Source organism: Argentina silus (genome assembly GCF_951799395.1).
Source record: "Argentina silus genome assembly, chromosome: 2".
NCBI classification, from domain to species: Eukaryota; Metazoa; Chordata; class Actinopteri; order Argentiniformes; family Argentinidae; genus Argentina; species Argentina silus.
This window is the reverse complement of record NC_139656.1, coordinates 15,380,370-15,396,615: the sequence shown is the minus strand read 5'-3', so window position 1 is coordinate 15,396,615 and position 16,246 is coordinate 15,380,370. Positions and strand designations below refer to the sequence as shown.

Below are 16,246 nucleotides of genomic sequence, written 5' to 3'. Positions count from 1 at the left end.
TCTGAAAAAAAAAACATTTTTTCTCTCTCTCTCTTTCTCTCTCTGTCTCTCTCTCTCTCTCTCCTAAGACATCTCTATCTGTAAATACCAGCAGTGTTTTTTCTCTGAATGTCTGGGGCAATGACAGCAACAGTGCCACTGATGATTTCTCGTTAAGGCATACATGCAAACATTTTATACATAAGACATTGAAGGCCTTGGTACTGATTTTGTCTCAACTTGATGAAACACTGCAGTGCTACAGGTTAGACTAGGTACGCAATAATTCATACATAGAATGGTGACATTTTAGAATATTGCACTTAAGAACAAGACTATAGGTCCAAAAAATTCACATCTGACCCAAGTTGGATTTTGATGGGCTTTCAAAGTTGTTGTCAGAGCATTGATCATGATTGATTGTTGATTAACATTGCAAATGCAGGTCATAGTTTAGTCTAAAAGGATCACTGAAGTACTGTAGACAAATACTAGACAAAAAGGAATCAGGGGTACCAAGGTGGGATAGGGTGTGGTGGTTGGAGGGTGGGTGGGTTGGACAGAGGTTAAGAATGTCGCTAAAGTAGGTAGGGTTTTGTATTTGATCCTTCCTTAGATCCTGAGAGCTTTCATTTCTGTGCCGTCCTCTCAGAAGAGACACTCTGATGAGAGAGTGCGTCACTAGCCTTTTGATTTGTGACTGGTTAAAGGGCCAACTTCTCTCACAAAGCTAGAGCTTCACTGTAGGTGATCCACTACCACCAAACCTTTTTCTATGTTTTCCTAATTGTATTAGGTGGGCTTGCTTCAGCAAGTCCAACTATTGTTCTTCAACATACTTATTATTATTATTATTATTATTATTATTATTATTAGGTGGGCTTGCTTCAGCAAGTCCAACTATTGTTCTTCAACATACTTATTATTATTCCAATTCTTCCACCTGCTACTCCTCCTACAACTTTTAAGCTTTTCAGACCAATCCAACTTTAAAATGTGCAGAGAGGTCTAACTCGCGTTGCTATGACTCTTGGTTTAAATGTTACAAACTTGAAACGTTACAAACTTGAAATCGCACTTTTTAACATGGAGGTCTATGGAAACCAAAAGATGCATTTTACAGTTCATGTTAGCTATTAACATGAACTGTAAAATGTGTCAAAAACTAAAAATTCAAGAAAATAAGCTTTTCGCAGAAAATAAGCTTTTTGATACCTATTAAACTTTTTAAACTATTAAGCTACAAAACCTCCCATCCAGTGAACACATTCTTAGAATGATCACACAACAATGTATCTATGACCTTCTAACATACTATCTATCTACTTATATCTTTCCAACCTCATATCTATCTAACCTTTTAACTACCTAGCATCATCCTTTCTTCTTTTCACCAGTCACTACTGCTACTCAGTATAACCCACACTGGCTAACCTCTTAATTGTTTTGATCTTTCCATACATCCCCTCTCTCATCTATCCATCCTCTCTTTAATTTGTCCATTCATCCATTCAATAAATCAACCTATCTCACTTTCTTTCAACTACCAAGAACATACCTATTAAACTTTTTAAACTATTAAGCTTTTTGTAACTTCAAAAACTCTCATCCAGTTAACCAACCAACTCTACCACTCTCAACCACTCAATCAACCAACTCTCTACCCACTCCATCCTATCTATCCATCTCTGTCTAACATTCTACCTAGGATCTTCTAACATACTATCTATCTAACATTCTATCTTTCCAACCTTATATATGTCCTAACCTTTCAACTACCTAGCCATCATCCTTTCACCTATCACAACTGCTTAACTCAGTATAACCCATACTGATTAACGTCTAACCAACCAACTTTACCACTCTCAACCTGCCAACACTCTACGCACTCCACTGAACTACCCCAGGCTTATCCTTTCTACCTATCTATCAAAACATCTTTCAACTTTTTACGCTACCAAAATAAGACTTTGCAAGCCCACAAAGTTAATTCTGGAACTTCTTTTTCTAGTTATTCTAATTCTTCCACCTGCTACTCCTCCTACAACCTTTAAGCTATTTACAACAATCCAACTTTAAAACGTGTAGAGTCTAGGTCTAACTCGTGTTGCTATGACTTAAACTTGAAAGTGCACTTTTTAACATGGAGGTGACTGCTGCTCCTACACCTTTTAAGCTATTCACACCATTTCAACTGTAAGATGTGCCAAAAACTCTAAATGATAAATTCTGATAAAATAAGCTTTTTAAAACCTATTAAACTTTTTAAACTATTAAGATTTTTGTAACTCCAAAACCTCTCATCCGGTTAACATGGTGAAATGTTGATTTAGGCCAGCATTCTGAGAGCCACCATTGTTACTGCAACTGCTATGGAACAACACACCAATTACAACATTCAATAACATTAGAATCTGTATCCTATGAATGTGTTTACATCCCAACCAAACAAAAGACTGAAGCTTCCAAGTATGCAGGTCATCCCTATAACAATACACATATGTTTATTATACATTTTTTTCATACTTTAAACTCCTCCTAATATCTTGAGACTCCTCTGTCTTTACCGGCTAGGGACAAGCAAGGGGAAATTGTCCTCAGTAAGTGTAGATGTTTGCTTAATCATTGTGTTGAAAGTGTAAAAAAAACACTGCTGTCAAGTTTTCTATACAGTTTTTGACTTCTGCTGTATTGCATAAGAAAATAGGGTATCTTTGGTGGCCATCAGACACAATGGGAAACGCCTGCCGCTCCCTACAAAATAACATGAAACATGCCGATCGATAGTGACGTCGGAGGTGGGGTGTGTGCGTGCATGTGTGAGAGAAGAGGTGATCAATGGCGTTTCCCTCTCCCATGTAAAGCCCAGCAGCAGATGGGGAGGGGGTGTGGGCTAGTGGGATGAGTCACGCGCATAATCAACTCGCCTGTTGTGCCATTCAATATAAAAAACAAAAAGAAAAACACAACAAAAATACAAACAGCAAGGTCCACTGGACTTTAACCAGAAGGGTTAACATGCTAAAGAGAGGCAAACTAGTCTACTGTTAGGGCAGGTGAGCCAATCTACATATTGAAATCTGTGGTCAGAGAAGCACAAATACTGGCTATAGCATGAAAATGTCGATAGCTAGAAAGAAGTTGAATATAGAAACACATTAGGCCTATATTGTTTAGGGAGATAGTATTCACTTATGGGCATTCACTATACACCTTAAATGTATAATCTGATGTTAGCTTTCATTGTGTGAGAGAAAGACTGGCATGACTGGCTATTGGAGCTTGTGTTTGATAATATGTCAAGCTTGGTAACCAAATACACATACAGTAACAGAACACATGGAGATATGATATAGCTAAACTATGTGTGACCGTGCATGTACACAGGGAGTGAGTAATGCAACAAGTTCACCAGAACCAGCAGTGTCACAGGAATATTCTCTGTCTGTTTGTTTGTTTATCTAACCAACTCGTTCGTTCCTAATATATCTTTCAACGCATGATGTCTGTTTTGAGACAGAAAATAGACACAGCCTAAAATATTAATGCCCAGTGTAAAATTGACGACAAAGACCATCCATTTATGTGATTCTTCCCCTTTAAGCAACCTGCCATCTCCGCAACCAGACGGACGAAACAACTCCCTAAAGGATTTGGCTATAATGGGCTTGGCATTTGCAATGATGATTGACACTGAAGTTGGAGTGAGTCATTCGCATTGATATTTCATACGGAGGGGTGTCTGTGCTGCTCTCGCCAGGTCTGGCCGGACCAAGACATCCCAGATGAGGCAGGAGAGGGGAATGGGACCAGAATAAAACATCACCAATCCCCATCTCTCTCACTCTCTCTCTTAAGGTGAATGCAGAGGCTTCTTCCCCCTGAGCCCTTGCCAGTAACAATACAGGGGATGTTGCTCTTAAATAAATGTGCCTCGTGCTGTGACATGCAGATGATGAAGATGTCATTTGGTTTGACAAGACAGGAGAAAAGCTAATGTATGCAGAACACTGGTGAGACCTGTGTCTTTTTGCCCTAGCCTTGTGAATGAACCATCACCATCACAGCTGAATGTACAATGTGTCCTCTAATTAGGGCATGCAATATCTGCCTTTTCCAGCAGAGGGAACAGGAGAGTCAGGAGTGGCCCAAGTGTCGCAGTAGGACATAGAGACTGTAAGGCAGCAGAGGAACAGTGCAGTTGAACACAGTCACCCCAACTGCATTTCTCTAAACTACTCATATACATCCCTAAAGGAACAGCCTAAAGGAGGAGGGGAACAGCATAGACACTGATAAAGGGTAAAGAGAGCAATTGATACGTATTGAAAAACATACAATGATGTCCTAGAATTTTAGATCTTGCAACTTGCGTTGATTAGTGAAGTTGACATTGTTTATTCAGAGATATGACTGATGCTGACCATATGGAAAAAAGGCCGCCTCTCAATGCTCTTCCTCTGGGTCAAGTTGATTAGGAAAAAGGGGACAGGAACCTGAGAGACGGCAGAGAGGACTCACGTAAATCCTACTTGTGACTCCCCAGCCCAGGTCAGTTACAGTGGGGGAGCTAAAATGTCACTGAGGGGAGTTTTTGAATATCTTGTTACACTAACAGACAGACCATTAGGGAGACAGATCCACTGGTACAGGATCGCTTTCCTTGTCGCGTCCGTTGCCATGGCAGGGGCTGGGGGTGTGGGTTTGCATTTCTCCCATCACTCAAAGTTCAGAGCCAGATTAAGTATACATAAATTTGTCAATCATGTGATGGAGTGCATGTGTTTTTTTTATGTACAGAACGCATCATCTTCAATGGCTAGTAAAAGTGCAGATTGTGATGGGGATGAGAGAGGTTGTCATCGACTGCAGGGCTTTACGGTTGAGTAGCAGCAGCGTCTGCACTATAGCCGTCGTCGCCCATGGATTCACTCAATTGCACGGGAGGCAGACAGCCAGCTGGCACTCTTACTGGTTAAGGCCATTAAGGGGCCGTAAAGCACTGTTAAAACACACACTTTTAACTGAGGGTCAGGGATAATTCACATCAAATCACCAATTAAGGTCAATGTGCCATGCAGAAGGAGGTTTTTTTTTTGGTTAAGGTCGACATTTTCCGCTTCTTACCACAGGCACTTCTCAGTGCTGAAGGTATACTAAAATAGGTAAAATAGGTGAGGTCATTACTATCTGGCCTTGATAGAATAGATAGGAGTATGCTGCTTTCTATCCACACAATCTGTATCATTTTAAACCCTTACTCAAATCTTGCCCCTAATTTCACCCCAACCCTACCTCTTAATTGAAAGGAAATAGCTTATGCCTCATTCATAAATTTACCATTTGGGATAAATAGCGGCGTAAACTGTGACTAGAGATTGTTTGTCCGCACAATTCATTATCATACAAGGACCATCTTGCCCCCTATCCACAATCATATCAAATGCCTCGCAGTGGTCAACCAGGTGGATGTTTAAAATGTTCCAGAAAAGATAGAGTGAGCTACCTCAGAGAGAAACAATCAACAAACTCATACGCCAAGGTTTAGGGAGCAAACCAGATGGCAACTGAAAGATGAATACCTTGTTTAAGGACGAGAAAGCTTCCAGCAATTACTCTGTCAAGACGTTATTATGTTGATTGTGATCATTGATGTTGGTGGCCAAGACACATGTGGTCTCTTGCCTCAAACTGCTTCCACAGGCTTTGAGTGGACCTACCTGAAAATCTTGCCTGTGTGTGTGTGTGTGTGTGTGTGTGTGTGTGTGTGTGTGTGTGGATGTGTGTGTGTGTGTGTGTGTGTGGATGTGTGTGGATGTGTGTGTGTGTGTGTGTGTGTGTGTGTGCCGCCGGAACTTCAACAATAATTTTGCTGGAGGGCTGTTTTCAACAGCCTTGCTGTATGTTAAGCTAATCTCCCTTTTGTCAATGGAATGCTGCTGAGTTACAACAAATACAAATATTCTTCATCTATTCAATGGTGTCTAAACCCTTTACAGAGAGTTTGACTAAAGATTTTTAGGTGGAAGCTTTTAAGCTAGTGAAGACAAGACAGAACTGCCTGAGTCAAAACATTCTTGCTCGTTTGTTTCTAAAAGACACCCAGCTGAAGATGTTTAGGGAGCATTTCCCAAAGATCACTTGACCAACTGAATCCCATCAGAAAAACATGCCAGGGCACATCGTATTTGACTATGCTCCCCCTGTGGTGAATCTGATCACCCTTGCCATCATAGAGATCTGACACATGATCTCTATTGTATTGTGTCACTAACCAAATCTCCAACCAGGGACGTCTTAACAACTTACGACCATGTAGATGGAAGTGTAACACAGTCCATCCCTGTTATGGTTGGACACTGGATTTGAAGCCACGTCACAACGACACAACGTACTCCATAAAGCACCGTCGAGAGCACTGCCAATGAAAGGCATTTCTGGTCTCAGGAAGACAATGTCACTGCATGAACATCTATCTAACTGCTACATAAACCCACTGAGCTAAAGCCTTGGCAATTTTTCTGGTCTCAGGTAAGGCTACTGGTCACTCGAGTATAGTTCACTGAAGCACCTCTCCCATATTGATCTCCTCCTTTCCACACCAAAACAGACTCAGGTTCTGTGGTTCAGGTCACAGAACCAAACACTGCATATTTTCACTTATTAATAATATTCTCATTTTAAGAATCACTACTCATTAAATCAATTTCAATTCATCAAGGCTGAGGGATCTGGTAGCCAGCCTATTAAACACATTGGCATTGCCCTCATATCTAAAATCAAACTACAATACTTCCACTGGATCACAGGGCCTGGGGTGAGAGAGGAGATTGCTTCTTTTTTTTATGGCACCCAATTCTGTCATAATTTCATGCCTTGTTAATTGTCTCATTGGGGTGATCAAGTCTTTAATGTGCCCACAATCACTTGCTGTCTCACAGATCACGGGGGTTCGGAGCTGTATCCCCCAGCCACACAGAGTGGAGGAGGACAGAGGGAATTGGGAGGGAGGATTTATCTCTCCATCAACGCCCCCAGAGATGTTTCTAGATGTTAGCAGTGCCATCGACAACTCCAGTCCCAGCCTCCTCTTCATAAAGCCCCTGTCAACCCTGCCTCCCACGGCGAGTGTCCTGAGACTGGGTCTTAACAACAGTTATGGTGCTGGTGGTGGATAGATGGAAAAAACAAGGAGGAACCTGCATATGAGGCACTTACTTCTGCTGTTAAAATAGGCTGCAAAAGATCACTTACTTGCTGTCTGACTTAAATCTGATGTGAACATTATTTTTTTACCCTCCATCAAATACAGGCCACATCAAGTACAGAGCAACCAAAATGTTTTAAAAGGGAGGGTACAACATGGTGGGGGTCGAGTCTGGAGGCAGTGAATGACAGTTGGTAATGAGATGTTTGGGTACTGCAGGTGAGGAAGAGGGAGAAGTGAGCTCCTTTAAGAGGGAGCATGAGTCATCACCCCCTCCTATGAATCGACTGTTTTTGCCCCGTAGGTTCAGGATTCACTGAGCACACTTCAGATTTCTAAAAAAAATACATTTGACTGAGTGTAGGCAATTATATCACCATCATCATTATCATGACCAATGGAGTAAACACGTACAGTATTTGCATTTGGAAAATCGTGTTGTATAATTTCACAATGTGAGAGTTAGTCTACATTATAAGCAAGTAATAGTCTCACTAAGTCAGACTCTCTATTTAAGTGGAGAGTCTGACAGCGCACTCTGATAGAAGTGGTGCTAGGAGGCGGATGCATCCTCTGAATTTGACCAGCACCACCGATTCAATCAACGAATAGAGAGGAGTTGAGATGGTGGAGGCAGGGATTTTAACCAGATTTTTCATACAGGGAATTGAATGCACACTTCTCACCTGTGAAATTATGGCATCAAAAACATATTCAGCTAACTCCATGTTTTAATTTTGTGCAATGCATGCAAGTTGTGTTGTAAACATATGGCAGGGTGACATATGACAGGGTGGTCCTTCGCCCCTAGAATCTCAATAGAGAAAGAAGATCCTGGGTTCGAAGATTAGGCAAGTCACAACAAGAGAAAGCAGATAAAAAGATCCATGGTGATCATGCATTAGCAAATGTATGTAGATATCACTGGACTGAAGGTATCATGTTGATTTGAGAAAAGAAAAAAAAACTGTAATGAGATTGAAATGTGATGAGTAGGCTGAATCCCAGGCATAGCTCTGAGGTACGGACAGGATGTTAGTCATGCCAGCTGTCTCTGGTAAGGAATGAGTATATCTGACAATGTATTACAAATAAAGGTCCAACTACAGGGTTGATGATGTTTTAATAATCCACAAAGTATTTTCAATGCCATTCATTTTTTAAATATGTGTTGCCACTAGAGAGATAGGGAACAGTCAGGAGCAGAGAGAGACTGAAGAGCAGTGGCAATGCCAAAAAGCCCTTCTTCTAATTCATTTTAACAAGAACAAATGAAAAACAGGGTCAAACATGATACAGCGGAACTATTCAAGATGACTATGCGGTTGGTTGGTGCCCATTCTAAAAGACTCCACTTAGTCAAATGGATATGAGAGTGTAACAGTATTGTCAACACGGCGTGCAAAGGAAACAATGCAAACTATATATAGCCCAAATGAAAACAAATTGAAAGGAGGGGTTCGAGGGTGGAATCATCTAACTATATTCACAAAATGTAAAGAAGCAGAAATGTCTTCCCCTCCTGAAGGTGAATTTCATGCTACTAAAGGAAGACAAAAGAAGAACAGGGCCATGTCCATTAGGATGTGTAAAGGGGAGTCAAGCTAATTGAAGACCTCCATGTGAAAGAGTGGGAAGAGAAAAAAAAAGAGATCTAGAGGCATACAAGTTGCTTCCGGTAGTTGAAGGCTGCTTTGACAATAACCGATGAAAGAAAAGAAATGGAGGGAAGGAGGGATGCATGGTTTGAGAGAGTGTGCCATCCTTCATAGTGTGTATGTATCGCAACGGTGTAAAGATGTTCTGATAAAGTGGCTGCCCCAGGCCATTTAAGGCTAGAATTATCATCAGTCCATAGCTATTTTGTACACATCCAGCTGTTAAAACGGGGGGTGGGGTATAGCCTACTAAGTGCAGAGCATTTCAATCTAGTTCATCCTCTCAGACAGACTAGACTCACACAGTCCATGGAATACCAGACAGTTTTCACTTAGCAAGGCCCTGTGCTTACAACCCCCTGAAATGGATAAGATAGTAAGGTACAAAAGCTTCCTCAGATTTTGTGTCAGCTGGGTGACACCCCTTGTCTTCTTTTTCTTTTACATTTAAGATGAGAGAGGTAGTATATTTTCTTAAACTACTACATGAATCCAGTCATGTTTAACATGATGAAAGTTTGTATTCCTGTAAAGTAGCTTGGAAGGTGTGTTGGCCACAATGTGGTTGATGCATTCTATAAAGCACAACCTAAGAGAAATAACAGAATAACCACTAGGGGCAACAATTGAATTGCAGCCTCATTCTGATGAGAGACAAAATAGGATGGCCGCATGATGGGTGTTGTCCAATCACCGGTCTCTGTTCATCTCTGTAGACCAAAGCTGAGAGAAGACAGTGAAAGTGAGGGTCTACCCCCTTTATGGTCCCTTGTTTGAGCTGAGGGAAGATGTAGCTATACTATAACGGTCCAAAGCAATATTGGACAACCAAAAATCCAGAAATGTTTTAAACAATGTCATTATAACAGATTAAAGGTTGTTTAAATACAGGCATCCTGTATCTATATATATCCTTTTATAAAAGCATATCAAACCTTTTTATAATTAAAGGAGCAGAGCAGGGTGTCTGTTTGGAAATCTGCCACCTCTGGCCCCCGAGGCGAAATTCGGTTTGAAGTTCTAAACAACAACATCCTCCCTAATAATAATATTACCCACGAAATGGACTTTCAGTGTTGGACATTAGTTGTTGTGCTTCTGCATGTGTGCAATATTCGAAGAGGCAGAGTCTACTCCCCTAGAACACCCCTGGCCAGTAACAACATGTTTGTATACAAACCGAGTGTCGGGTAGGACACTCTATTTTAAAATGTGCTTTTGTGGGACCAAAACAATTGTAAATAAAATATTTCTTTCAAGGGATCTCATTCCCTGATCACAACTGATTAAACATGGTCATTACAACCAATAGAAAGCTTTTGAAAAACTTGAATGCAATTGCACATATTGCATTAAAGAACAAAAACATTTCTGATAGTAGTAGTAGCTGGCAGGCACATGAAACAGACTCAAGACGGCTTGTTGACAAAGTGTTGAAAGCCTGCTGCACCTGCCCTTCACTAGCCCACATCTATTTTTCCCTAATAACAATAAGAGCATCAACCTGGGAATGACAGTGCCAACTCAGCCCCACCTACAAGCCAAATATGTGGTATTTCACTAATAGAGTGTTTACTCTGTAGCTGCTTGAGCTGCATGGAGCATGCTATGACACAGATACAATACAAACAGATGACCTATCTATACTAACAATAAGCAACTATCACTAGTGCAAGTAGGAAGCCCTATATGGGCCCGTTTATATGGGCCCGTTTCATATGAGCAGATGTAATGGTGTGTGTGTGTGTGTGTGTGTGTGTGTGTGTGTGTGTGTGTGTGTGTGGTAGACCATTGCTAAGAAATGTCCTCTTGCCAGCTAGCAAGCTTGTGGTGGCACATGAGTGGCCCTTGCTGTAAGCATGGCAGCATTTTGCTCACTGACTTTACAATGGCCCAACAGCGACAAGCCAACACCACAAACAGTGGTCCGTTGTCACCCTGCCATTCGCTAGCCGAGTATTCATATCGGTCTAAGATAGTACCATCATCAGCAAGCAGACACCTGTGAACGACCCCTATAGACCATGGAAACCTGATTTAATTTAATTTAATTTAATAAACCTGACCGGTTTATTTCCAACATTTACCAGATTTTGGCTTAGATAGTCCAATATTGCTTTGGTGTCTACGTGTACAATAAAGAAAGTTAGTTGGGAAGCTAGACATTTTTTACCTAGGTGACTAGTGCCATCTTTGGCAAAAAAAGAAAAGAAAAAGTGAATGCATTAAACAGCAGCCAAAACGAACAGATCCATCACTCCTCCCTCGCTGTTGTGAATGTGTGAGTTAGGGCCTCCCTCTCATGCTCTCTCACAGCTGAGGAGAAAAAACACTTTCACGTTATCGCCCTCACTTCCCAGGTCAAAGTAGCACCAGGGCCTTAGAAGTAAACAGTCGAGTAGGGATAAGAAAAAGAAAGAAATGTGAGTAGGGATTTTTCCAAATCGATAATGATTCCAGGTACGAAGACTGGTAAAGACTGGTGATAACTGGCAAGCCGTGGTGAAGACTCTTGAAGACTACCACTAGTGAAGGCTGGCATCCGCTGGTGAAGACTGGCTATTACTGGTTAAGACTGGTGAAGACTGTTGATGACTGACTAGCACTGGTGAAGACAGGCTACCACTGACAGAGACTGTTGAAGACTTGCTAAGTCGACTTGCTAGCACTTGCGTGCACTTGCTAGCACTGGTTTAGACTAGCTACCAGTGCTGAACACTGTTGAAGACTGGTGAAGACTGGCTACCACTTTGAAGATTGGTGAAGACTGACTACCACTATTGAAGATCACTTCACTGCTGTCTGCCTTTCCCTCTCATCCTGGATTCGTCAGGGTGAGAATATGCTTTTTTCTGTTTTACGGCCGGCTGGTTCCAGGTGTAATTCAGTACCACAAGGGGTAATGCATCCTACCCCACCTGAACCCTGGGCCACTAAGCAGCCTTTCAGACTAAGCAGGAACAAGGCAAACAGTCCTGTGTAATCCTACTATCCATGGATGACTTACAATATAATATATTTACAGCCATGAAAAATCCTGATTCACTAAATTCTGCTCAATCCTTCTACTACTGTAGAAAACTGGTTAGCGATAAAAAATCAAACTGTATATCAAGTTGTTAGTACACTGTTATCTGGTTTCAATTGAGTTCATTCAACTGAACTGGGTCCAAACCTATTGGAGAATCTGCAGCCAATATAGTTGTGTCGTTCCAAACAATAAAGGCTGCTTTCAAACTCTTCTCTGGCTTTTTCATTGAACTTCATGCAGTTCCCCAATCACTGCAGGGAGGCAATGAAAACTAACCTCAATGGAAGGACTTACATGTCTGAGTAAGTGTGGAAGCTGAGTCAACCTCAACTGACAGCAAATCTGACTGATGATGAGCAGCATGCAGTGCTCAAAATGGTCAGAGAGAACAACCCATCCTCCTATTGAAACTTTGCCAGGGCACAGAATTTATAACAGGTTAGACTGGTAAGGGTGTCCACAATCTTCACACTGTTTGGATAGCAGATAAAGGTCTGTTTACATATTAGCATCATTTAAAGCCCCATGCAGGTTGTATCCCAGCCTAAAGTGGAATTTTAACCAAAATCAATTTGCATGTGTATTTCTAGTCAATCCACGATTAATAATGTACCGTCTCGAACTATCATAATTTAGTGTATGGTTGCATCATAGCTATCAATATGCGAGGTCTGTATTTACTTCCTAGAAGAGTCTCATAGCCGGGACAAAATACATCACTACAACACTCGCATGCACTTTGACCCTGCTGTACTATGCCAGTGATTCCCAGAGGACAACATGCACTTGCTCTTCAACTGAAAGCTGTTCAACAGAAGGTAGGTGGGACATATTATAAGTCGCTTTGGATAAACATTTCTCGACCAGGCTTCATGTGGATGGTTTGAAAACTATTTAACGGATAGAAGTATATCTTCTGATGCAGGTTTTCTGGATAGAACAAAGGGTATCCCACAAGGCTCGATTCTTGGTTCGGTCCTTTTTACTATTTATATCAATAATTTTGGGACTTGTGTACAAAACTGTAACCTCCATTTGTATGCTGATGATACTGTTGTATATTCTGTTGTCATATATACTGTCATATATTCAGGCTTTTTCTGAGCTTCAGGCTGCATCAACGGCTCTTCAGAAACACTTGTTAAATTGAAATTGGTACTTATTGCAAGATAAAACAAGTATATGTTATTTTCCAGATCACAGAAAAATGCATCTGATGACTTATGCATACTCTATGTACTTTGGGTGGTGCTCCAATTGAGCAGGTTCCTCATTATAAATACCTGGGCATCTATATCGATGAAGAACATTCTTTGAAATTACATATAGAAAAATGTAATTAAGAAAGATAGAATCAGACTCGGCTTTCTTTACAGCAACAAGTCCTGCCTCTCTTACGAAAGTAGGAAAGCGATAGTCCAAGCTACAATTTTACCTGTGATAGACTATGGCATGCATGCATGCATGCTCCCACTAGCACATTAAAATACTTGGGTGCTATACATCACAGCATGCTCTGGTTTATAACAGATATACCACTCATTATTGTGTGTGGGTTGGGTGTCCCTGGCTAATCAAAGATTGTGCCATTGGCTTACTTTTGTTTATAAAGCACTTCTCCAGAAACTACCATTGTAACTTACCCTACTTTTGAATCTGAGGGTCACAAATGATCACACAATATCTCAAGACTGGCTAGTTTGCAAGGTTCCCTATGCTTCCACAGTTGCTTAGAGAACAGGTTTTAGCGTTCATGCCCCATCCTCTTGGAATGGCCTTCAGGAGGAACTAAAGCTAAAGCTAGAATTATTGGTCACCTTAGAGTCATTTCACCTTGAAGATTTTAACTGTTTTAGCAGGGTTTTTTTAATCTAGATTGTGCTTATGTCTTAAGGGTTCATATCATTGTTGTTATTCTTTTCTCCCATTCATTCCTTTGTAGATTTCCATTTTATCCCCATGTACCTACAGTAACAGGGCTCTTCTGTAAAAGAGACTCAGGACTCAAGACTCAGGTCTGAAAATCTTCCCTGTATAAATGAAGGATAAATAAATAAAAGCGTCTACTAAATGACAATGTAATGACAGTGATGCTTAATGAACACACTAGGAATGTTATTATAAATGTTACTTACGCATGCATGTTATTATTGCATTATGTCTGTTGTTATGAATGCTTTATGTATGTAAGTAAAGTGTTACCAGAAAAAGTACCTACAACAATACCTTTTGTGAAGAAGTGCCACCTCTTTTCCTGCCATCCTCATCATTATTAGTATTTTTTTCTTTGAGAGTATATCACTGAGAGTAGAGTGATTTTTCCCTGACTATTTTAGCTATGTTTTACATGAATAAATAAACCAGTCATGTATTTAATTAATCAATTTGCTAATTCCCATGAGAGAGTTAGCTGTGTGGAGCTGATTGCTGCCGCTGAGAGGACTAACAAGACATACCGTAAATACAAGAACATTCTGGTAAAATAGGCTAAAAGGAAATAGCTGTTTATCAAACACTCAACCATGCTTCAAGTACTAGCCATTAACCTAAGCTTGAACTAATGTTGGCATCATACAGTAGGTGCTACATATTCAAATGACTGAGACACAAAGTCAGTCTGGTTTAAGTAGTCATCATAACACATTAGACTGTTCCCATGAATCATGATGTCTCATTTGACAGATATTGATGCAAGATAAAAATATAATTCAGAGCTATGTATTCCGTTATTTATCAGTAAACTAATTTCTATGGACTGCTTCTTTACCATTGCTTAATCGTTTCAATCTATGGGCTAGCTAGATAATGAAGAATTCAGTTTCTATGAACCAGGGAGTAGGGAAAACCTCCTCTGACAGGCTACTTATCCACATTTATCCAGAGCCCGCTCTGAGAAATAGCTTACTCAGCTCAGACGACCGGGCTAGTTAATTCCCAGGCTCTCAACAAACAATTACAATTGGCATGTATGTCTTACCAAACCTCTGTGACACACAAATACACAAGTCCCATTACTTCTGAATGCATTGATGGGGTTGCTGTTAGGGTAGCTGCCCCCCAGCGACTGTGAAAATAAAAACAAAACTACTGGTAGGATCCAAAAGGGCACAAGTACACACAATGATGAAATAAATAAATTAGGGTACATACTTCGGGGACTTGTCAATCAGGCGTGAGGGGCTAACGACTGCACTTTAATTAAATCGGATGCTGTTTCCAATTAGTTAGCCGAGGGCACGGCTGGCCAGGAAAGCTCTGAGTCAGGAAGGCTGACTCATCCACCAAAAACTTTTTACCCTCCCCCCCACACACACACACACATACACTTCTCCTCCCCTTCAGAAAAGGAAATATCAGCTGCAAGATATCCACAAGACTCAAACAGTGACTCAAAGTCCCAGTTCCATTTGGGCCCCTAACCCCTACCGTTTTCTGTGTTCACAGATCTGAAAAGACAGGATAGGAGTCAGCAATTAAGTGACCAGTTCCAGCAGAACGGGGCGCATCACGCAAAGGGAAGGAAGAAAGGAAAATTCATCCATAAGTGCATTTCCCAATCTTGCCAAAAATTCAATTTTTCCATGAATCGCTCAACATGTAATCTCTGTCTACACAATTTTAATAACATTACAACTGTAATATGAACTGAATAGCTGAGAGGATGTTTTTAGCACACATTTGTGGCCAGAATGGTCTTTGTTAGGCTTAATGAAATTAAGGGGCAGCAAATGAGGAAATGCCTGTTTCAGCCAAAACACATTTACACTGCAGTACCGCCACTAACCACGTGTGCATCTCTGACTGACACTGGGTGCTGGCATTAAGTATTATTGATTCCAAAATAAAACATAAACTTTTAATTTTACTAGTGAAACGCTTAATTTTGTTAATTCAACGTTTGAAATATAGGTATGTTTTACAGGGTCCGCAAGGGATGAAATAATGACTCTTAAATGTTTTGTTTGCATAAATTATACACAATGTTTACATTTGATCTGCATAGATGATCTCCGACACTCTTCTGCACTTTGTACGTTTATAGGTACTGTATTTTTTGCACATTTCAACACTGATTAGTGGACAGGAAATGTTCTGGATGAAACCATCTGTTGACCACTAGTGGAAGATGGCCTACGCTAAGAAAACACACTACATTAAAACTTCAAATCAAACCATAATAAAACATTATCATTGTCATGTCTACAACTGTGTGAATTCTGTGTGAAGCTTATGCCCTTGAACCCCATACTCCCCCTGAAGAAAGATAAGTATTTTAATAGCCTAATTACAGTATCTAACACTAATGAAAATATTAGTAGGCATAATAATGACATTGTGCTTTTCCATATCTAGAGATCTACTTTCTCAGAA

The 16,246-nt window shown here is 40.6% G+C and overlaps 1 protein-coding gene across 1 annotated transcript in view; it reads right to left on the bottom strand.

Annotated features, from left to right (window-relative positions):
* Positions 1-16,246, bottom strand: part of mettl15 (methyltransferase 15, mitochondrial 12S rRNA N4-cytidine) — a 47,632-nt gene that overhangs the window by 25,294 nt on the left and 6,092 nt on the right. The window lies entirely within an intron of this gene.